Source organism: Felis catus, chromosome B2 (assembly GCF_018350175.1).
Source record: "Felis catus isolate Fca126 chromosome B2, F.catus_Fca126_mat1.0, whole genome shotgun sequence".
Classification (NCBI taxonomy): domain Eukaryota; kingdom Metazoa; phylum Chordata; class Mammalia; order Carnivora; family Felidae; genus Felis; species Felis catus.
In genome coordinates, this window is record NC_058372.1 from 115,781,645 (window position 1) to 115,794,307 (window position 12,663).

General features: G+C 34.0%; 1 long non-coding RNA gene across 1 annotated transcript; it reads left to right on the forward strand.

Annotated features, from left to right (window-relative positions):
* The first annotated feature begins 217 nt into the window (after positions 1-217).
* On the forward strand, positions 218-5,286 carry LOC123385717. The gene is made up of 3 exons (XR_006598680.1): positions 218-346; positions 3,397-3,483; positions 4,679-5,286. It is a non-coding gene; the product is annotated as an uncharacterized LOC123385717 (long non-coding RNA).
* Positions 5,287-12,663: the final 7,377 nt, after the last annotated feature.

The window sequence follows — 12,663 nt, forward strand, 5'->3', positions numbered from 1 at the left end:
GTCATAAAGAAATTTTGAAATATATGTTTGGTTTATTTTACTTTGTGAGAAAAAGAAACAAGAAGACTGAGGCTCTTTCAAATAAACGCAAACACTAAACATATATCATGTAGTAATGTATCCATTAGAATACCCCCACTGTGTCAGTAAATAAAACATTATTTTTCAACTTTGCCTCTTCCTATTTTTTTTAACCAAAAGAAATTCAGCTTAATTATAGCTTTGCTTTTGTTGCTATTGTGTTTTCTTATGGAGCAATTTCAGGCAAAGCAGAGTCAGTTGGATATACGGGAATTAAGTGGTGGAGAGAGCTTGGAATCCAAAAGAAACGGATGTCACATGCTGGGTAATGTCACTTGACTTTTTTTTGGGGGGGGGGCGGTTAGGAGTGACTTGGGGAAGTTTTAGTTTCCTGTTTTTCAGAAAATAGTTTTGATAATGTTTTCCAATGTTTTCAAGTTGAAGGTAAACTTTTTATTCATTACCTGTTTACTAAACTCTTAGGGGAAGGCTTGATTCTAAGCATTCAGGATATAGCAGTGAATAAAACAGCTAAGATTCCTGCCCTCTCAAAGCTCACTTTCTAGCAAGAAAGATAAGATGATAAAACATAAACATAAGAAATAAGTAAACTATAGTGTGTTAAATGATAAGCACTATGGAGAAAGAAGCAGAGGAGAGTAAGAAGGATTGGGAGTTCAGGAAACTAAAGGGAGGCAGGCTAAGTCCCATTTGGAAGGTGCTATTTGGGCAAAATTCTGAAAGAGGTAGGGACTAAGTTTGTGGGTGTGGTGTGGAGAGGACACTGCTAGAGTTTCTGAGAAGTTTACCTGGGGTGATGGAGGATAGCAAGGGAACCAGAGCGGCAGAGCTGAACAACTGAAGGGAGTATTAGAAAGAGAAAACTCAGAGCAGTAGAGTCCTATGATCTAAATATTTCAAAAGGATCACTCTGGATGCTGTGCTGAGAATAAAGTGTATGGGGCCAAAGATGAAGTAGCAAGGAGAGTTGGGAGGCTGTGAGAAATAAACAGATGAGAGATGATGCTGATCCAAATCCTAGGCTTTGCGTGGTAGGACTCTGAATCTATTTTGAAGGCAGAATGCTTAAATTTTATATTATTGCATTTTTTAAGTATTCTGTTTTGTTTTCTTTATGTTAAATTTGAATCCTACAACTTTACTGAATTCAAGTTATAAAATAAATAAATCATGGGGATGTAATGGACGGCATATGGAATACAGTCAATAATATTATAATAACTTTGTATGATGACAGATGGTAACTGGACTTACCATGGGGAATATTTTGTAATGTATAAAAATACCAAATCTCTCTAATGTACACCTGAAACTAATAAGATATTGTATGTCAATGATCCTTCACTTAAAAAAAGTATTCTCTTTTTTTGCATAGGATGGAAATCATGTGTTGAAAAGATTCTATTATTGCTTAGTAATATTGCTAGACAAAATTTATTATTCTTTCTTATCATAAAACAAATTTGAAAGTTTATCTGGCTTATGCTCACACACAGAAACATTATTTTGTAAGTAGGAGTGATAAATGATTAGAGATATATTTTATAGACTGTACATGGATTAGTTTTTAAGATGAGCTTGGCTCTCCTATGGTGTATCATTTCTCAGGACATTAACCATAAATATATCTACTTATTATAGAAATACTGTAATTCATTTTACATTATATTTTTTAATTAAAAAATTTTATTAATGTTTATATTTATTTTTGAGACAGAGAGAGACAGAGCATGAGCGGGGGAGGGGCAGAGAGAGAGGGAGACACAGAATCCTAAGCAGGCTCCAGGCTCTGAGCCATTGGCACAGAGCCAGATGCGGGGCTCCAACCCACAAACTAGGAGATCATGACCTGAGCTGAAGTCAGATGCTTAACCAACTGAGCCACCCAGGTTCCCCTCATTTTACATTTTAGTTTAAAATGTATTTTAAAAATAAATGCCATAGTTAAAAAAAGATGGTATATATATACATACATCACACATATACTTTATTTTTTTTTATTGGGCCTTCCCAAACAAATAATAACTTTATTTCTTCTCTTTTATCGTCAACTTACTTGAAATGAGGAGGCTGACATTCTGATGTGTCTGCAGATGATCTTACATTTTCCCCCTTTTCTCTAAGTGCCAGTTCTGGTCAGATATTGAAAAACAAATTAAGTATCACCAACCTATTTAACATTGTTGTCAAAATCATTCAACTTCACATATAGCTGCTCTCTAGATCTTTGACTCCCAATTATGAGAAGGTATCTAGTGTTTTCTTTTTTATTTATTTTGCACTGATCTCTATTTGAGTAGCTATTTTCTTTCCAAACAATTGAAAATTATGTCATAGCTAGTTTATTGCCTTCTACTGACGCAAAGACATTGAAAATCTTTTAAGGTTATAAGAAGTGATGTGATAATGGAAAAACAGAAATGGAAATGATTAAAGTGAATATAAGAATGGAGAGTGGATGCACCATAGTGGTAAAATCCACTCATCTTCCTAGATAGAAATCCGAACATCCTGAACATCTTTTACATCAGCTTGAGTTTGACAGCCTGGGTCTTACTGACAGTTAAAAAATATGTGTTGAGGATTTCAAAATTTCTTCAGTCTGAGTACTGATAAGCTTGCTTCTTCCAGCAAAACCAATATTCTTTTTATTGGAATTTGGGCAGTTATCTCAGTGCTTCATGGACAACATAGCCCTGAGATGATGACAGAAACAAAGAAAAAAAAATCTTACAGTAAATATTCTCAATTTGGTCCCATGCACTTAGACCTTCTTAGTGCTTTATTTAGATCATTTTTTTTTGTCAAATACCACTGACAAATTTCTCTGTCTGGCCATATCTTTCCCTTGAATATCTGCCTGTACATCTATCTGCCTACAATTAATGAATTTCAACTGAACTCCCAATATGTCTTGGGAGTCCCCCCACCTTACCCTACCCAAACTCTATTAAAGTCATACATATCTTAGTTGATAGCACTTAATCCTTCCAATTTCTCTTGCCTCTACATCTGGATTTAGCCTTGATTCCCCTCTCCTTTAATTCATATCCAGTTATCAAGAAATTCTGTTTGCAATGCGTTCAAAGTATCTAATCACTTCTCTGAGACTAGATTGCAACTAGACTTGTCTACAGATATCAACAGACTTCTAAGTGGAGTTCCTACTTCTCTTGCTTTTTTTATGGTTTATTCCCATTGAAATAGTCAAGCGATCCATTCAAAAAATGATTTTCATGTCATTTCTTTACTGGAAACCTCTACTGGCTCATCACTTTGTAATAAAAGCCAAAGTTTTTACAATGGCCTATACATACCTATATGACCTAACATATTCTTACATCTCTTACACAGGAATAGTGTTCAAGATCTACCAGGAGAAGGAATACTAGTAAATGATCCTAGATCTCAGATGGGAACCCTGACTGGCTCACCTTAAGAGTGAGTAAAAAACCAAAGGAGTCTTAACAAAACTGTAGTCTGGACCCTACTAAGCCAGCCTCCTGATTAGATTAAGATGATAGCTATCCCATCCAACTCTATTTGCTAAGCAAAGAGAATAGAAAAAACTCTTTGGAGGAAGTCAATGTTACATGGAGTCCCTACAGTTTTTTACATGCAATTTGTGCTATTGCGTTGACACTAGACATGTTATGAGACAGGATCATATGATCATAAGAGAAAAAAATAGGCAATAGAAGCAGATTCACAGGTGATCTAGTTTTTACATTAGCAGATAAGAATACTAACATAACTATAAAAATATGTTCAATAAAATAGAAGAAAATGTATGTGAAAGGGTGAAAAGTTAGAGAATATTACTATGGAATTTAGAAACTTAAAAATGGCATTTTAAAGCTAAAATTAAGAACTCTATAAACAATTAAAAATGGCACAAGATAGGATTCAATGGAAAGTATCTGATTTGAATCCTTGAAAGAGAAAGAACAGAGACATATAGAACACATGGATATAATCTGGAGTTTTAGAAGGAGAGAAAATATGTGGCAGAGGCAATGTTTGACTGATAATGTCTAAGAGTTTTCTCAAACTTATGAAAGACTTAAGAGAAAGACTCAAAGACTCTACTGGAAAAACTCTAGCAGAATACATACAAAGAAATCATACCTAGGCATATCACAGCAAAACTTTGAGAACTAAAGACAAATAAGAAATCATAAAAGCAGCAAAGTAAAAAAGACACTTCATCTTCAAAGACTTACAGCTAATTGCTTAGTGGAAATGATAGAAGCCAGAAATCAATAGAATGGTATCTTAAAAATGCCAGAGGGTCAGAGGGGAGGGAAAATGCTTACATGATTTTTATATCAAGCAAAATAATTTTCCAGAAAGGTAGACAAGTTAATACCATTTTCAGACAGAGTAAAAAGTCACCATCAGCAGATCTGAATGAACAGAAATATTTAGGGAAGAAGAAATGAATTCCAGATAGAACTAGGGTAATTCAGGAGATAAATATGCAGGTAAACTCCAACATATACTGTTCACACAAAATAATAATAGTAATGAGTGATGCTTAAAAATGTGAATTAAAATACAGTAACGCAAAATATGAGAGGGGATAATAATCAATTTATATGGTTAATATTCTCACTTTTCTAATCTCTTTCTCTAGAGCTACAAGCTGGATCACTTCAACAAATTGATATTGGCAGCTTTACCAAATATTTTACCATTGGATAATATAGTCATTCATCTTTTTCACTTCTAATACCAGTTTCCTCACTATCTACTGCCTGATCACTAAGCCACTGTTGGGAAGCAAGAATTCTTATGTCCTCAAAGGACCTTGTAGTTGACTAAGAGTCAAATAGGCATGACACAGATTAATAGGAGAAAATCAAATTTAATAGGGTACATATGGGGAATCCACATAGACGTGGAAATTCCAAAGATAGTGAGGCAAATGATGCTTATATAAACTAAGGAGAGAAATAAGGGTCTGAGGAGGCAAAGGAGAGAGGAACAAGTAGCAGTAAGCTGAGAGGAGATGTTTGGAAAACAAAGCTTGCCCTATTATGCAGGTAAGTCTCTTCAGTAAAGAGGAATCTGTCAAAAGCTCTTTTCCTGGTACAGGCAGGCAGTTGAGGGGAACTTGAAGAGCTTTTTCTGAGTCTTCTGGGTTTTTATTGCTTTTAACTTAAAATAATGTTTACGCGAAAGTGACCAGTGTTGGGCAGCCTGCCTTTCACCCCTATACCACACATACAAGGTATTTCTTAAAGGGAGAATCCCACTTCAGATTACTAATATCTATGTTAAGATAACATCAGATACTATAAAATTAAACAATACACAAGCAAAACAAAACTTTGCTGGATTTATATAGCTCAAAGTTTCTTTTTTGCTCAAGTAATATCCAACATAAGTGCTTTTGGTTGATAATTAGTCTCATATCAGATGATTCAGGACCTGAGGCTCTTTTCCTCTTCTGTTTCTAGCATCCTTTAGAACCTCAAAGTCCTTGCATTTAGTTGGCAAATAGGAAAAAAAGCGTACGAATAAAGCAGGGCTGTTTCGCAGCCTGAGGTGACATCTCTTTGGGTCACATTACATTGGTGTCACTGCCTAAAAGTGGCAAAGAATTGTAATTGAGGACTTTGGGTAGACAATAGACTTCCCATAGTGACTCTTATGTTAGTAAAGACAGATCATAAATTTTTGTTGGACAATTAACCTATCACAGAAGACTTTTGAAATGATAACTAATGATTATGAATTCACAAACAAAGCTGACGTCCTATTATCATAACACCTTCATAACACCTTTATAACACCTTCATAATTAAACAGACTAGATGAGGTATCTATGGTGTAGGGATGGAAATGTCATCTATTTTATGCCATTGCAGGAAAACTTTCAGTTAAATAACTTGTCTAGGATTATCTATCATTAAAATGATAAGCATATGTTGAAAACAATTATTCAATTGCTCTGTGTTAGATATCTGTTGAAAAATGCATGCATTTTACCTGAAGGAAATGTTTATGTTTTTTAACCTATCTACAATTTGTTTAATTTAATGAGTTAAAGACACTAGAAATAAAGAGAAGGTATTGGTGAGAGTGTTTTACGAATGAATGAATCCTCCTTGCATTCTGCCTACAATAGCAAAAGAATCTTGGTTATACAAACTTTTAAGATTTGGATTAGCCTTTCAAAACTCATTCCTCTTAAACATGGCACACAACAAATAAAAATGTGCATAATTAAGGACATTGAGTGAAATGCTTAATTTCTCAAAATCACTCCTACTTTAACAGTGGAAGAAACAAATGATAATTATGGTCCTCTCCTCTGTGACCTAAGCCCATACCTCCAAAGGAGAGAGATGACTATTTTGACAATATACATTTAAACTCAGAAGCTATTTGCATATATTCGACACATGCTGCACTGTCAAGCCCAGTTAATTGGAGAACATATTTTGCAAGATGCAATAACAATATAGCACATAAAAATGTGTCTTATAGTATTAAATCTAAATTAAATATCAACTTTTGATTATTCATACTAACCGTTTAATAAGGAAGCACTACGTTTAGATTTTAATTTACAAATAGCAACATTTAAAACAATTACATTCATCCATGGATATATTTATTTGCAGCTCAGAATCAAATGAGATGGCTGTTTAGTAGCTGCTCAATGTTATATACTGAGCTTATGCCTCCTATTAATTTGCTCAACCCATTTAGATTTAATGAAAACCTCTCACCAGTTATCCATTTTCAATATCCTTATTAAAGTAGCGCTGAAAAATTGCGTCTATAAAGCACTGAGTTCATTTACTTGAGTTGAGTTCTTGTTCAAAAGGCACCTTCCAGTATGACATAATAAAGACACCGTTAAAAAGTTTTAAACATCATATTAAATGCTAATTAGATCTGATCAAACACATATTAAATTTTTATTGTGATTCATTTTGTCCTTGATTTATTATTGAATATAGTATTTGCATTTTTTATACTTGGTAGCAAGCGAATTGATTTAAACTTTATAAGAATCATTAAGACTGCAATCAACCTGTTGATTTTTCTTTTGTTTGACACAGAATCTTAATTTGGAGTTCACAGTGGAGTTTTTTGAATAGACAAAGTGGATGAAGACCTACCTATGAGGTATGTATTTATGTATCTATGTGTTTGTTTATTTATTTATTTATTTATTTATTTATTTATTTATATTGAATAAATTTGACATGCAACAGTGTATAAATTTAAGTTGTATAGCCTATTATGTTGATATATTTATATACTGTAATATTATTATATAATTATAGTACAATATTGTTGTCTATATTCATTATACTGTACATTTGATTTTTATGGCTTATTTACTATTCATACAAGTTTGTACCCTTAAACCCTATCAGTCTTTCTCTTCAATTCCCATACCCTATAACTACCATTTTACTCTCTGTTTTGTTTTTTTTTACAGGTTTTATTTCTTTTTTTTTTTTTTTTGATTCCACATGTAAGTGATATCGTACAGTATTTGTTTTTCTCTGTCTTGCTTGTGTACTCAAAGTCCATCATGTTGTCACAAATAACAGGATATACTTCTTCCTCATGGCTAAATAATAATCCATTGTGTATATATACTGTATCTTTTTATCCACTCATCTGTTGATGAGTGTTTGAGTTGTTTTCATATTTTAGCTATTGTGAATGCAATGAATTTGTGAATGCAATGAATTTGCCTCGTTAAAATCCTATTTTCACTCCCTTTGGGTTTATACCCAGAAGTGTATTTCTAGATCATATAGTAGATTTATTTTTAACTTTTTGAGGAGACACTGTATTGTTTTCTGTAGTGGTTGGACCAGTTAGCATTCCAGCAGTGGTGTATAAGAGTTCCCTTTTCACCACATCCTTGCCAGTAGCTGTTGTGTCTTGTCTTTTTGATGATAGCTATTCAACAGGCGTGAAGTGATACCTTATTGTAGTTTTGATTTGCATTACCTTGATGATCGTTGAAATTAAGCATTGTTTCATGTGCCTGTTGGTCATTTTGATGTCTTCTTTGGAAAAATGTCTATTTTGTTCTTCTGCCCGTGTTTTAATCATATTTTTTTTAGTTATTACGTTGTATAAATTTTTAAATGTATTTTGTCTTTTTTTAATGTTTATTTTGAGAAAGAGAGAGAGAGAAAGAGAGAGCGAATGTGAGCAGGGGAAGGGGTAAAAAGAGACAGGAGAGAGAATCCCCAGCAGGCTCAATGCTGTCAGTATAGAGCCTGGCATGAGACTTGATCCCACAAACCATGAGATCTTGACCTGAGCCAAAATCAAGAGTTGCACACTTAACTGAATGAACCACCCAGACACCCCTTAAATGTATTTTGGATGTTAACTCCTTATCTGACAAGTGGTTTGCAAAATGTTTGTCTCATTCTGTAGGTTTTTTCATTTTGTTAATTTTTTTTTAAACTAGATCACCAGTTTATTATAAAAGGATGTAACTTAGGAACAGTTATGTAGAAGAGATACAGATGGCAAGGTATGTGCTTGTTAATTCTTTCTTTTGCTGTGAAAAAGCTTTTGAGTTTGGTATGTTCCACTATTGATTTTGCTTTTATTTGTGTTTTTGGCATCATGTTCAAAAATCACTGTCAAGACCAGTATCAATTTCTGACCTATATTTTCTTTCATAAGCTATTTTTTGGCCTTCAGGGCCAATGCTGGAAAACAACGTGTACATTTCATTGCCAGAATCAAAAGAAGTTTGGTCTTTCGTAAAAATTATATATTACTTGAGGGCAATGACTATGCCTTAGATATTTTTTTATATCTAGACTACAGCTAAATAGTTCTGTAGCCTACAGCTTTACTGAAGAAAGTGAGGGAGAAAGGAGGGAGAGGGAAGCAGAATCTCGTTGATCATGAGAAACAGAGACAAATGAGAAATGCCTTGTTGCAGACTGACACAAGATCAGTTTCCTCCATGAACATAGACTGTCTTTCTGTTTGTTTTCCTTAATTTCTCTCAGATTATTTTTCAGTATAGGACTGGCATATTTTTTCTTGAATTTCTTCCCTAGAATTTTGTGTTCTTTAATGCCTACATAAATATATTTTTAACCGTTTCCTTTCACTATTGTTTGTTGCTAATGTAGAAAAATAGAACTGATTCTTTTACGTTGATTTTGTTTTATATTACCTTGTTAAATACATTTATTCATTGTAATAGTTCGTCTTCCTGGATTATTTAAATTTCTGTATATAGTGATGTAACTGTGAAAAAACAGTTTTGCTTCTTGCTTTCATATCTTTATTTAAATTTTTTTCTTGCCTGATTGCACCTACTAAGAGTTCCTGCAAAATTTTGGGTAGAAGTGTTGAGAGTCAGCATCTTTGCCTTGTTTCATATATTAAGTGAAAGCAGTTGATATTTTATATAAGCTCCTATGGTTTATTGTACTTATCCTTCATCAGACTGAAGATGCTATTTTTTATTCCTAGTTGCTGTGGATTTCTATCACAAATGGGTGTTAAATCTTGTCAAATGTTTTTTCTGCATCCACTGAAATGATTATATGGCTTAATCTGTTAATGTAGAATTACACTGATAAATGTTCAAATATTAAACCAACTTTGCATTCTTGTGTTGATCTCCATTTAGTCAGGATATATTATCTTCGTATATATTCCTGGATTAGGGTTGCTAATATTTTGTTAAGGATTTTGCATCTATATTCATGAAAGATATCGTTCTATAATTTTCTTTGCTTTTAACGTGCGTGTTCCATCCAGGCTCTGGAAACCCTGCACCCCAGAAGGCGTAAGACTGCATGAATTCTGTTTCACACTCTTCTTCCACAACCACTTTTCAGCAAAATTCAGGGGGTTGTGGGAGAAATTGTCTGGCACATTGATTTATTTTTGACATCTTGGATGCTTCCAGATTTCAGTCTTCTCTGCCAGCATAAACTGTTTCTAAAAGCTAAGCTGGTTTCTCCTCATTTCTGTAAGCTTTCCATCTATGACAGGCCCACTTACTGCCCATTTGTACCCAGACAAGTCATGTGCCTTCAGTCATGGGAGCTGTCTTGGCTTGCTACTTCTCTACGTGGAGTCTATTCCTTGCTAGGAGTCTGCTCAAGTCTTCCATGAATCTACCAACTTTTGATAGTCTCATAAAATATTAGATATAGATAAGTTTGTATTTTTCATGTTTTCTTGTGGCTACCCTGAAAACCACTTATTGTTTGATATCCTTCTACATCCTACTCAGAAGCAGAAATCCTTTCAACTATCTTATATTGTGCTTTCTGTTCACAAAGATACAGAATTATTCCTATTGTCTGTGTTTGCTGAAAGACCAGTTTTTTTTTCCTACTATACTTTTTTACGAAAATTATGGTCCAGCATGGGTGCAGCTTGTGGTTATGTTCAGAATCTTGTCTCTTACTTTCATCTGCACCTTAAAATCCAAGCCTCTCATTGATTAAAATCAATAAATGTTTCACGAAGAATTATCATTAGGTTTTAGTACGCCACGCAGGTCGTCAGTGCTTTCTCTTTTCCTTTCTTTCTTCTCTCACTCTCACTCTTTTAGCAACCATTGGGAATTACCTTATCCTCAAGTGAGCTAAACTCTGCTTATCACAGTTTGTTTTCTATATTTTATCCGGCATTTCTAAGTGCTTTGTGGTTGGATGATATCGAGTGTGCCCATATTGATGGAAAACATACGTCACGTCCTAGGCCTTCCATAGCTTTTAACCTTTTAGCCCATATAATCTGGAAATACTATTTTTCTTCCTCTGAAACCCTCCGGTCTTTTCAGGTCTCCTTTTATGACATTCAACATGTTCTGTGCTATATCATTCCACATCACTGCTAGTTTGCATGCTTGTCCTACCTGTACTATACGAGTGAAGGTTCAATAAAGAAAGAGATTTCTTACACTTGTTATATCAGAGTGCATGCCTGGTCCAATACATTGCACACACTTTGCACTCAGTGGAGGAACTGATGTATGGAGGAGGTAATAATGTAGATAATTTCCACAAAGAAAAAGCAAAAACATTTCTGTCAGCAAGATAAAATTCTGAAGCTCTTTTTCCCTTTAGTTGTAGCTACACACAAGAAAAAAAAAATCAAAAGGCAAGAAGACAACGGAAAGTGGTCCTCTTCTAAACCATTTAATGCAAAGTCATGTTGCTTTTATACCATGGACGTCAGATTTACTAAATAATAATAGCAACAAAAAACATAAATTTGAATTTCAAGTAACCAGGAAAAATGTTCTAATATAAGTCTGAAATTGTAATATTTGCTCAAATTTAGCTGGGTGTCCCAATTCTATTTGGTAATCCTATTCACATTACAACTAGATGCCCAGAACCCCACCACTGAACACTTCCTAGGTGTAGCTGCCTTGGGCTGTACCTAAGATGTCTCTGAACCCCACTTTTCTCATGAAGACAATTTCTTTTGTATCCTTGTGCTTGCTTTTCAAGATGAGAATTAGCAAACTGACAAAATCAAGCTCTGTTGTAAATGAATAATAGTGAGTTAATTTTGGAATGTTCAACTCTCATGAAACATGTGCCCAAGGTAAGAGTGGTGTTTTGGAGTTAGTGTCATAATCCAAAATATGTGATTCTATTAATGGAAATTTCAAACCAGAGATAGATATTTTCAAAAAGCAAGGAAGTTTATTGCCTTCAAAACAGCCTAGTAACATGGCTGCTAGTGACACCTATGTTAGGAGAAACACTTCCTCCATGTCGGGATCAATAACATAAAACTTTGTGATTTTGGGCTACCTGATCTTAATTATAAATGAAAACTTTTTTGGGGAAGTGTTGTTACTTGAAAATATTTTATTGAATTTTTTTTTTGAATATTTGAAAATTTCAAACTATCCCTTATAGTCTAGGTTCTAAAAATTTAGTGAAAATTATAATAAAAAGTTAATTGAGGGGTGCCTGAGTGGCTCAGTCAGTTAAGCATCCAACTCTTGGTTTTGGCCCTGATCATGGTCTCTGGTTTTGTGAGTTCGAGCCCCACGTCAGGCTCTGCGCTGGCAAGGTACAGCCTGCTTGGGATTCTCTCTCTCCCACCCTCTCTGCCCCTCCCCCACTCACACTGTCTCTGTCTCTCTCAAAATAAATGAGTAAACTTAAAAAAAACTTAACTGAAATGAATTATTAAACCCACAAAAGTATGCACACTACCAGTGTTTTTTTCTCTCCAGATCACACATACTGAATACCAAAACTTCACCATTATTAAAGTAAGCAGAAAATCAAAAAATATCATATAACTGAAATCAAGAAGAAAGAAGCTGCTATCTAATGTATCCATCTAACTAGATGAAGTTTTACATTTGGACCTAATGAGAACACTTTGATTTATAAATTTAGATTCATGTTGATCCTTTCAGAAAATATTGCAAGAGGGGATTAACAAAAGAAATTGTGAAATGGTTTCAAATAAAATAAGTGGAATTTTATGAGTGTTTTAAGAACACACTTAATTTTTTTAAGAGATAACAGAGATTTTAAATTATAGCAAAAACAATTGTTATACTGAATATAAGGAAATACTTGTATTTGAAGTGCATAACCCAGAAAAGATAGCTATAGA